We start from the raw sequence: 12139 nt of genomic DNA, 5'->3' as shown, positions 1-12139 counted from the left end.
GATATAGGGACATGTCAGATCAACTATATTCAACTAAGTATTGGTTTTAATTATTGAACTATTTTTAATTAATAAATATATTTTATAATATTATGTGCTGAATAATATTTTTATTCTATTGCTGAAATTTTAATAAAATAGGTAATTTATAAAAATAATCTAAGCATAAAAGATTCTAATGTATGCTTCACTATATATATTCAAACCAAAAACAAATCATTGTCGTGCCAAAACCAAAAAGAAGCATTGTCGTGCCAAAACCAAAAAAAAGCATTGTCGTGCCAAAACTACTAAAAAGATCTCTAAATATCCTAAAAAATTTATAAGAGGTGTGTCAATGCGTGCTTATATAGGTAATCTCATAGCCATGGATGGCCATGCCGATTGACAATTGGCACGGGATGTGCTGGTGGCACACCCCCGTGCCAACCAGTGCCGACCGACATGCATGCCATGCCATGCCAGTCCAGCACGGCTGCATGCCCATCATTATGCCATGTGGAGCTATTTTTTTAAAAAATTCTATTTTCATCGATCATTATCAAACAGACTGATCAATTAATCATTTAGAATGAGACTAGAGATGATAATAATAATAATGAGACTAGAGATGATAATAATAATAATGATAATGATGGTAATGGTGATGGTGATGGTGATAATAACGAGACTCAGTCCGATGACGGTGATGATGGAGATGAGACATGCGTCACTATTACACAATTTTCCCAAAGAAATATTATTTTTACAGAGGACTTAAATCTATAGGTAGCTAGACATCAAGAAAGGTGCACCCACATGATGATATGAGTTTATCATAATTAACATCATATCAATCATACCACTAGAGCTAGAATCTATATATGCTTATGATGTGTATGTGTTTGTGTCTGTACTGGTGCTATTCATTTCCGTACATGTTCAATATCCATATCATATAATAGGAGAATTATAAAATTCCTATTTGTATGAAGACTATTTGGCACGTTACAATGAACAATACTAGTAGTGAATGAGTTTTAAAGAATATCGACAGTATTTAATGCAATATTCTCATGTTATTCTTGTGCAAGCAAAGAAAGTCTTTGATCTTTTTTGTCATTTTACGTTCAACTTGATATTAATTTTAATTATTAAAATATTATCAATTAATATTATGTGTTCAATTATATTATAGAGTATTCACTTATATTATGAAATGTTCAATCATTAATATTAATTTTAATGAATGTCTTAAATCATAGTATGTGTTGAATAATATTTATATTTAACTGCCGCTTTATCTTTAATAAAATAAATCATTTATAAAAATAATCTAAAAATAAAACACTATAATGTAGGTTTTGAACTTTTAATATATATATTTAAACTAAAAATTGACATATCGAAGACTTAAAAATATCTTAAATATCCTAAAAAATTTATTAAAAATATTATAAATGCATGCTAGTGGCACGCCCTATGTGCCACTAACACGCAAGGGTCTGCTAAGGAGTGTCGCTCAACATGCCCCGTGCCGACTAGCATGTGTCGTGCCGATAGTGGCACAACACAGCAAGGCACGTGCCACTAGCACGGCCATCCTTGATTTACTAATTTTTCTTCACCTATTAGGCACCTACCTTTTTAGTCCTTATTACATTATTAAATCAACTAGTCAACTAGATAAATCCTACATCTCCTAAGCATTTCTAAACCTCAATAGGGATACCATTAGGACCTGCTTTCTTCCTAAGTTTCATCATTTTGAAGTCATTGATTATTTTTGGTCTAATTTTTCAAATAGATGATAGCTTAAATAGAATTCTTGACTATTCAGATATAACTTTAAGCCACTTCCTTTTTTGAGAGAAAGTGGGCTTCGCCGAGTAATATTTATTGGGATCCCCCGGTCGTCACAATTTGCTCTTGCGTGCCACTAGCACGTATTGGTATGCATTTGGCACACCTCTAATAATTTTTCTAAGATATTTTGAGATATTTTTGTGTCTTCTGCACTACAACCCATAGTTATTGGTTTGGAAGAATCGTATCTATATTATAGACCTATTATGTAATAAAAAATAAAAAAAGTAATTCTAAACCTAATAAACCTTTATATTTTAATTGAATTAATTCTACTTAGATAAACGGCTAACATCATACTACTTAAATATTTCAGATCCCGAACCCCTTATTTGAGACCCCATGGACTTTGCTAGCGATGAGTGTCACTCAGTTAACTGACGGACGTGAGAGATGCGTGATTTGTGTCTCTGATCAGACGATGAGTAGTTTTATCCCCTAGACCCCGTGGACTTTGCATGCATGTTTTGGCCTCCAGCATGATTATATGATTTTATCTATTAATGATTACAGTTGAGCATATTTTATCATGCATTTGATTAGGTTGATATTAGATATGAGTACATTGATGATATATATAGAAATGATTATACTATTATGGTTTTATGTCGGGATGATCTCTATCATGAGTATGTATGTGATAGACTAGAAAAAGTATACATGTGTTAGATACATGGTTAGAGTCGGCATTGCATCATTTTTCTCTTGGCTTCTTTACCACCTAAATTCTTGAGTTGCATGATCTGTTGTCGTACTGGATATATGCATATAATTTATCATGTATAGGAAATCATAAATATACATGTGATGTGATGTGATATGATGTGATGGCTGGAACGGTATCTGGTCCAGACTATTACTAGATATACTCTTAGTGTATGGCAGAGTATGGTGATGGCTGATGGTTGTACTCTTAGCGTATGATAGGGTACAACTATCATTAATATACCCTTAGCGTATGGCAGGGTATGATTACTTTCTTCTGAGATACCCTTAGCGTATGGCAGGGTATGATTTATCGACATAGATACTCTTAGCGTATGACAAGGTATGCTCTGAGCTTGTGACATGTTGTGTATCGAGTTTGGGGCCGGGTACCGTAGTCCAGCATGGTGGATGATATTCAGAGTTGAGGCGGATGATTGTGATAGTGAGAGATCTGTGGATTATATCTCGCTCTGACATATACGATTATCTAGTGGTTGGCATGCATCATGCATCATCATTGATGTGACCAGTATCATTGGATCATAATTGTTATACATGATATGTCATTATATTCGGTGATGTTATATAGTAATTTCATCATGTGATATATTTTTGGTTGAGGATATAATATGCTCATTCATGAGAATTAATTTCATTCATATATATGTCATTGAGGATACATATATACATGTTCATACATGGTATTATGTTGGTTTTCGATTCATATTATCCAATATATGATTTATTCTCTATTTGGCATTACTGATTCGGGGTAAAGTCTATTCACTGAGCCTTTTGCTCATGACTCTCTTTATTTCTTTTCTAACCCTCTTAGATATGTGGTACGTGATAGCGACTTGAGATATCTTGAAAAGATATTTTAGAACGATGATAAGGTGACGATATAGATGATAGTTTATATAGGAATTGAGTTGTACCAGTATTTGATATTTGTACTCTTTTATATTAGATGATGATTTGGATATTACATGTTGAATCATAGTGTACTCTTGTGTTAGTTATTTTAGTTGTATCTTGATGGTTTGTTGTGGCCTATGTGGATCCTACCAAATTATGTAGTGGTCTAATGTATATTATTGTGGACTGGGATATTCATATGTTAATAGGTTTAATTGGTTAATAATATATTTTTTTTGGTGTTGGATTATGTGAGCATGGATATGTTACGAGGTAGTATTTGATGATGTCATGATTGTATGTGTACAAGAGAGTATCTGTGCGTGACGGGCCCTACCCGTCCTATCGCATGCGCCGCGCGTGCCGTGTGGGCGCGTAGGCGTGCATGTGCCCGTGCCGGGCAGGGGCGTTACAACTCAGGTGGTATCCGAGCTTAGGTTTAAGGATGATCTGGCAAACCATCAAGTATAGTAGTTGTCAATTTAGTTTAGGGTTATGCTAGTAGTCGATCTCGATGAGTTTGATAATTAATTGGTTGAGATAGAAATCTAGGTTGTGATGTTGAGATTATTAAGTCTTGATACTTGACGATATTGATAGAAATAATTTGTGATATTGGTATATTGAGAATTTATCTGAGCGACTAATGAATAAGAAAAGATATTACTAAATCATGCATTGATATTATTGATATTGAGGTGTTATAGTCTGTGGAGCCTAATATTGGATATATGGACTTGTTCATACGTGGTGATAAAGTGTAAAAATGTATAAATATGTGAAGATATGTATTTTGTACAGAAGGATTATTATCAATAGATTCGAGGTTATTCTAAGTAGACATAACATATTTTTGTATTTTTGATCTTTTATGGATATATGTGAGATTAGGTAAAAGGTATATGTGCAGAGAGACTATTCTGATTTTTATGAAAGTTATAATTATAGATGGTGGATGGATGAGTAAGATATATTATGAATTTGTATAGTGGAAAAGAAATTATGTGATGTAATATAGATGATTGTAGATTGTATATGGAAAAGAATTTTCGGATGACTAGTATGATAAACTATGTTTGCAAGATACTTGTGTTAGTAGGTATGAAATTTTGATTATATCAATAAGATGGGTGATTTAGTGGGGATATGTGTGTCTAACAATATTGTTAGAGGATTAACATCTCGTTTAAATCTTTGAGTTGACTACTAAATAGGATAATGGGTATAGGAAATATGACATGGATACAGTTATTGGATTGTGAGTGATATTAGTAGTTGAGAAGTAGGGTATATAGTTTTGGACGACATAATAGTAGGTCTAGCTTAGAAGTTCCTAATTGTGTGAATTTGAGTAGATAAAAAGAATGATAATGAACTGAATAATATAGGGTGATGATAGTTGTTAAGTTGATAGTCCCATGACATATGTTGTATGACAGCGAAAATTAATGTCGATTATTAGTTTAGTTTTGGGCTTTGATTTAGAAGATAATAATATTATAGCATGACGATCGTGTATTTTAGGTGATGAAGTCTAGCTGCAAATATACAAACTTATTTTTTCATGATTATTAGGTGATATTAATGTTGTTATAGAATGATTTTTGATGATACTAAAGATTAAATTGTTCAGTATAGGTGGTGGACTTTATAGAGGATGTGATAGAATATAAAGTTGGGACTATTGAAAAAATATGAGGTTTAGGTGATTTAATTAGGAATGAGATATGTTGGTATGGATGTTAAATTGAGATATTATGTGTTTTGACATGTTAGTTGTTTCGATGATACTAATTTGAGAGATAACTTGATAGAGTTATTCATTGAGCCTATAGAGATAATTATTTATTATGACTGATAGATGATTTGGAAGTTAAACTAATTGCTTCATAGGACGGCAATGGAAGGAATATAGAGGACTATGATATTGCATATACAGTGTATCGATGGATGTTTATTATACTGCTAGATGATGAATAGATAATAATGTATAGGAAAGTGATTATATTAGTATTTGTTTAACCGTTGGCTTACATGTTCGATTATAACTGGAGGTTATTGAGCGAGCCTTTTAGAATGATGAGGTTGATCTTAATGATTGTAAAAACTTACACGCTTACATTTAAGTCTTAAGATAAAGATACTTGATTGGGAGATAATGATTTCATAATTGGGATATAATGAGTTCATGATTAGTTTTATTATAGTTTGTGAAAATTTAATCTTTTAATGAATTGCAAAGTTGAGATTGTGAGAAGGTTGTTATCTATATTATTGGATGTCTTCTAATCTATAGGAATCAGCTAGTGTCAGTTAGTTTATTAGCAGATCATAATAGCATAATGAATTCGGGAGATTAATCTTAGTAACTTTAGTTCATATATAATGATTTTGTGAATTTGTTTAAGATGTGTTTATGTATTTTTAAAAGATCAAGTATGATGAATTAGTATATATTTGTGTGGCAATGGATTAATATTATTAATTAAATATTATATATGTCAAGATATTGAAGAGATTATCGGATTACTTAATAGAACTCCGTGGATAGTCTTTGGATCTGAATATCGATATCATTAAGTGATATTTTGGTAGATATATTAGTAGTGATAGTAATTAAATAGATAATGATCAAACTAGAATTAGCTGAATCGAGAAATGAATAGTTTGGATTTAGAAATGATTGATAAAAAGATCATTATAAAATTTATCATGTATGTTTCTTGAAATAGTTTGAATTTTAGCCTTTCAGTTATTGCACATTAAGAAAGAAGATAATATGGAGAATCAGAAGAGTGTATAAATTCATTTGAGGTTGCATTATGATTTACATTGATTGGTTGGAGTTGATGCACTACATGTTATTTTGAAGAATGTATTATGAATACATGTTGATATTGTAGTCTTATATCGATAGGTGTGATCTCTTACATTGATTTATCTAGTAATTTGTATAATGGTTTAAGCATATGAGCAGCGCACTTTAAATAAGAGACTTTGTACTATTGCCTAAATTTTATGAGGATATCGGATAATGCTGAGTATGTTTGGGATCGGAGCATATATAATCAGTAGATTGGAGATAATTTACTTAAATAGGTTGTATCATATTATCATAAGTGATTATGACATTACGATGTGTATTGTTGTAATTAGCAGGAAAAGTGATAAATTGGTATAGCTTGAGGATTTTGGAGTAGAATATGATTCAATTCATAGAATGAATGTACTCTTTCTTGCAGACCCGTGGTATTATTGATGTGTATAGACATGGTATGATTACCTGATTGACCTAGATCTAGAAAATTTAATTTTGTAAGGGAGTTACTTGTGGTGGTATAAGTTATAGCTTTGAAAAAGTAAGATTGTGCAGTTGTCGATTTGATTAGAAGGTACTAGAACTAGATTTGTAGATTTTCTTACAACATCTGATTTAAATTTTGGGGTCGAAATTTTTATAAGAGGGGAATGAAAATGTAACAACCCAACCTTTAAAAAAAAAACTTTGCATGGGCACAATGTGGCCGACCTTGTGCCCCTGCAGTGGGGCAGCATGGGGAGGGGGTGCCATGCACTCGCTCGCGTCGCCGCAGCCAGCTAGCCACGGCGGGCCCTAGCGCCGCCGCAGCCACCGCCAAGACCCCCCACCGCCTTCTCTCTCTTTCTCTTTAAATCTCTCTCTCTCTCTCTATCTCTCTCTTAGTCTCTCTCTCACTCCACTCTCTCTCCACTCTCTTCTCCTTGTTGTCGACGTCGTTGAGAAGCTCTTCCTCTCTCTCTCTCTCTCTTGCCCGAGCTCGGGCTCATCGGAGCCAAGCCACCGGCGAGAGGCCTAATTTGATGATACTCGGCCCTCAAATCAAGCTTACTAAATATAGTTGCCACTGCAAGCTTGTCCAGCAACTCCTCGATAACTAGAATGGGATACTGGTCCTTGACGGTAATAGCATTTAGTGCCCGATAGTCGACACAAAAATGCCATGTCCCGTCCATTTTTCGCACTAATAGCACAGGGGATGAGTATGAGCTATGAGTTGGTTGAATGAGGTCTTGCTCCAACATCTCGGCTACCATCTTTGAGGTAACTTCTTTTTGCACATGTAGATACCGATATGGTTTCATGTTCGTCGGTGCAGCCCCTAGTACAATTTCTATGGGATGGTCTGCCGCTCTCCTCGGTGGCAACTCCTGTGGCTCCTCAAACAGTTCAGAAAAGTTATGTAATAAATTAGACAATTCAATGATAGTACCTGAACTCATTTGAGGCTCATCTCCTGCTGGTCCTAATTGAAGAAGATAGGCCAAATCATACGCACAAGGCAGTCCCATCATAGGCTGCATCGCAGGAATCGGCGAAGATCGAACACCATCTAGCCGCACATCTTTGTTTTCTTATTTAAATTTCATCCACATGCTCCGGAAATCAAATGTGACGAGTCCCAAACTCTGTAACCACTAAGTACCAAGGACAATGTCCGCTCCTCGCAGCGCCAATGGATACAAGTCCACAATGATGTCGGGTCCTTGCACCCGTATACCGACCCGGCGACACAAGCTCTTTCAAACTCTTTCAAACTCAACTTGGTACTCCAATACGGTTGTCCTCTAAACAATCTTGCTTAATGTGGCAGAAAAATCTTCATATGCCGCTATCCCAAATCTGCGTGTAATCCCGCCATCCGGTAAATCCACCACCATGAATAACCGATCTATACCAATGCAATGCCGTTCCTTGGATGGGAAAGCTTGCCATCTGCACTTTTGCATCTTCTGTTGTACCTTGACAATCAAAATATTGTTCAATTTGAAACACCCAATCCGTTAGATCATTGCCTTATCATTTTGGAAAATCCCAGCATGCGGTTCTCCCTCGAATAGCATTGTCGGGTTCGCGAAATATCCTTGGTTCAGGTCTAAACCTTTGTGCTTGTTAATCAGCCTCTCTAAATCCTCGAGCACATCTATCACCATCTCCATAGGGATCAACCTTATCCTCATAGTGCCAATCCTCCTCATCAACGAAGCACACCGGTGCCGCATGCCTCTCGGGTTCCACCACCGCCGGTCTTGGGTTTTGCAATGGAGGTGGGGAATGATGTGTAGGCATAGGTGATGTGTAGGCATAGGTAAGAGGGGGATCATTGACACTCACACGATGCACCTGGACCTGTGGGGTATCAGTCAGATGAGGTCCCACCGCTGGTCCTTCCTGAAACTCCGATCGTCGTCGAGGAGATAATGAATCAAATCGGTTCATGACATATTCCTTGAAATCATTGTGATCCTTTTAAATTGAGTCAAATCTATCCATCAATGTATGAAACATGCCCCTAAGTTCATCTATATTCGCACTCATGGACATTGGTTGACTAGGTCCTACTGTGGTCGCTCCAAAGAAATCAACTTCACGGTTAGGGTCATCGTGAATTGAGTCTTCCTTTGTCGGTGTGCTCTCCATAGGTCTCCTTGTTGATGTCATCTTCCTTATTTCAACCATTAATGAAGGTCTGAGGTTCGCCTGCTCTGATACCAATTGATAAGTTCTTGTACCAAAAGGTTGACTACAGAATAATTCCTTAAGATCTGAATTTATTATAGGAATCAGTCTACGCAACCAAGGGAAACTATTCGTCAAATATTCTCCGGTGGTCTAAAAATTATGAAACCAATGATTCGTAACGTCCTGATCTGCAACTTTCATATTTACGGCCTTCGCAGATTCGAACTGCAACTGAGACTAAAACACGGAATAACGTGGGTGATGGTGGTAGTGACGGGTGGAGTGGATGTTAGGTCTATGAATGGGTATGGAGATGAAGGTGGATGGTGGATGTGATTAAGGAAAGTAGATGAAGGGAACGAAGTGGTCGAGATCCCAAAGAAGAGGGGTGGCTCGAAGTCCTAAAACAATATGAAACCATAACAAACCAACTAAACCAATATTCCTTATCTTCTCCGATTACCTCCTGGATTAAACTTTCATTTTGTTATAGATAGATTCTGAATCTGGGGAAGTCTTTTATATAAAAATTGTAGATCTGAAGGTTGGTGACCTTATCCAATTAGTTTTATATTATTTGGATTTGTGTAGAATATTCTACAAATATTTTTCCAAAACTTTGCAAAGCTAGATTTAGCTAATTAAATAAAATTCTAACCTACTAAGATTCTAACTAAACAAAATAACCAGATAAGATAATTAGACTCAATCCATTGAGGCTAATCTCCTTTTTATGTGATCCGATTTAATTCGATTCATATCATCCATATCAGAGATCAATCATACTATCAAGCAAATAAGCCTGTTAACATATGAATGTTCAAGTCCACAACAACCATACTAGACAGCTACATAATCTGACAGGGCCCACACAGGCCACAACAAACTATGAAGATACTAGAATTACTAATACATAAGCACACTATGATTCGATCTATATTATACAAATCATCGTCTAATATAAAAGAGTACAAATATCAAATACTAGTACAACTCAATTTCTGTATAAACTATCATATATACCATCTGAGATCTATAGCTCACCTCATCATCGCTCTAAAATATCATCTCAAGATATCTAAAGTCGCTATCACATAACAAATATCTAAGGGGTTAGAAAAAAAATAAAGAGAGTCATGAGCAAAAGGCCTAGTGAATAGATCTTATCCCGAATCAGGGATGCCAAATAGAGAGTAAATCATGTATTGGATAATATGAATCAGAAAGAGTATCATGTTATGAATAAGTATATGAATGTTCCTCAATAATACTGAAAAACCCCTAGACACAAGTATGTATCTAAATACTAGGCAATGATAACACTCGTTCGCTTAAGTAAAAGTCTATAGAAATATTAAGAACGAAAGCAGAGATGAACGTCAAGATTTTAACGTGGAAAAACCCAAACGGGAAAAAACCACGAATCCAAACTCGGATCAAAACCAGTCACTAGAATAGTAGCAGTTACAAGACTGACTCACAAAACAACCCGTCGATCCAAATGACTTTGTTCTTCTTAGTCTTGCTCGCTAGAACCCATGATTCACTGCTTCTCGTGATTGAAGTCCAACCTCAGTAACCCTCGAGATTGATCTTTCGTCTAGATAACCCTTAAGACGAAAGATTAACTTTTTAATGATGAGTGGAACCTTGTTAGTTGAAGAACTGATGTAGCCTCAAGATGTCTCCTTCAGTAATGCTTCTTCAACCACTCTAGAGATAGGGCATCACAATCCTTATATATGATTTCCAAGATAGAGCCAAATCCAAGTCTTATCCGTACTCACGAAAGTCCAATTTTATCAAACTTCATTGGTGCATTCGAATGCGGCCCGAGTGCGTTCGAACGGCATGACTTGATCTTAGGTGCGTTCGAATGAGCCCGAGTGCGTTCGAACTCGACAACTTGAATTTTTTAGGTTGCGTTCGAACGCATTTGGGAACGCAGCTCTCGGTCTGTGTGAACGCAATACCCGCGTTCGAGCGCGCATGCAGATTCAGCGTTCGAACGCGTTTGTGAACGTGACTCTCTGTCTATGTGAACGCAGATTCCGCGTTCGAATGTGTTTGTGAACGCGGTGTGAACTCAACGGCTTTTCTCCAATAATCTTGCAATTCTTCAAACCAGAGATATTCTAGACTTGTGTAAAGCGCATATACATGAAAAAATACACTTAGAATATTTTGTACATAATTGCCAACAAATAAAAACCTAACAATCTCCCCCTTTAGCAATTTGTGACAAAACACCTAGGTTACATGGTATTACAAAGACTTCAAATTGCGCAATCAACAAGTCTAGAATATTTTGCACATCAATCCCTGCAAATAAACATATACCAATCCAAGATCAAGTGAAAATAACTTGAAATGAATAAACAATCCAAACACAAGTTATCAATGGAGCATAAGTTCAATAGTACTTAAACAGACAAAGTTTACAATTCCTCCAAGCAAAGTTATAAACAAGGTTAGAAAGACAGAAAGACTCTAATAAACTCCCCCTATTACCATGCTCCCCCTACACACCTAGACACCTAGACACTCTCCCCCTTTTTGACACAAATGCAAAGACTAGGAACTCGGAGGAAACTGACGATAAAGAATCGTCAACATAGAGTCAAGTACAGTCCCCTAACGAGCTTGTTCAGCTCGTAAATCATTCACTGCTGAATGGAGATCTTGCACTTGAGTACTAAGCTGATCGAAACGGTCCGAGTACTATGGTAACTCCCCTTAGTGTGAGATGTGTCAGCGTCAGAGCTATCATCAAAATTGCCGAGGTGTGATGAACAGCCAGCGGTGGAAGATGACGGCTTGAGAGGAGAGGACTGGTCGTGAGCTTGACTCCGCTTAAGAGTAATCTGATCCAATGGTTTGTGCGAAGTAAGGGAAGGTTCCGAAGCATCCACACGCACCCCACTCTGAGTGCACAAATTTGTAATAAAGATGCCAAACGATAACCCCTCACGAGGTGCTTCTTTCTGTGCAGCTGTGAGTATTGAATCATAGATCACCGCAACTAAATCAACCGAGTCTCTCGATAACATTGCATGAAGAAGGAATGCACGATCCAGACTAATACTTGAATGTCGAGTCTTGGGGGTGACGTTGTAAAGACAAAACAGGTGAAGCATGCGAGCCACGGACGTCAGCTTCAAATGCGGC

This window comes from Typha latifolia, chromosome 2 (genome assembly GCF_019914945.1).
Source record: "Typha latifolia isolate L0001 chromosome 2, TyphaL0001v2, whole genome shotgun sequence".
NCBI classification, from domain to species: domain Eukaryota; kingdom Viridiplantae; phylum Streptophyta; class Magnoliopsida; order Poales; family Typhaceae; genus Typha; species Typha latifolia.
The sequence above is the reverse complement of the archived record's forward strand: the minus strand, read 5'-3'. Positions refer to the sequence as shown.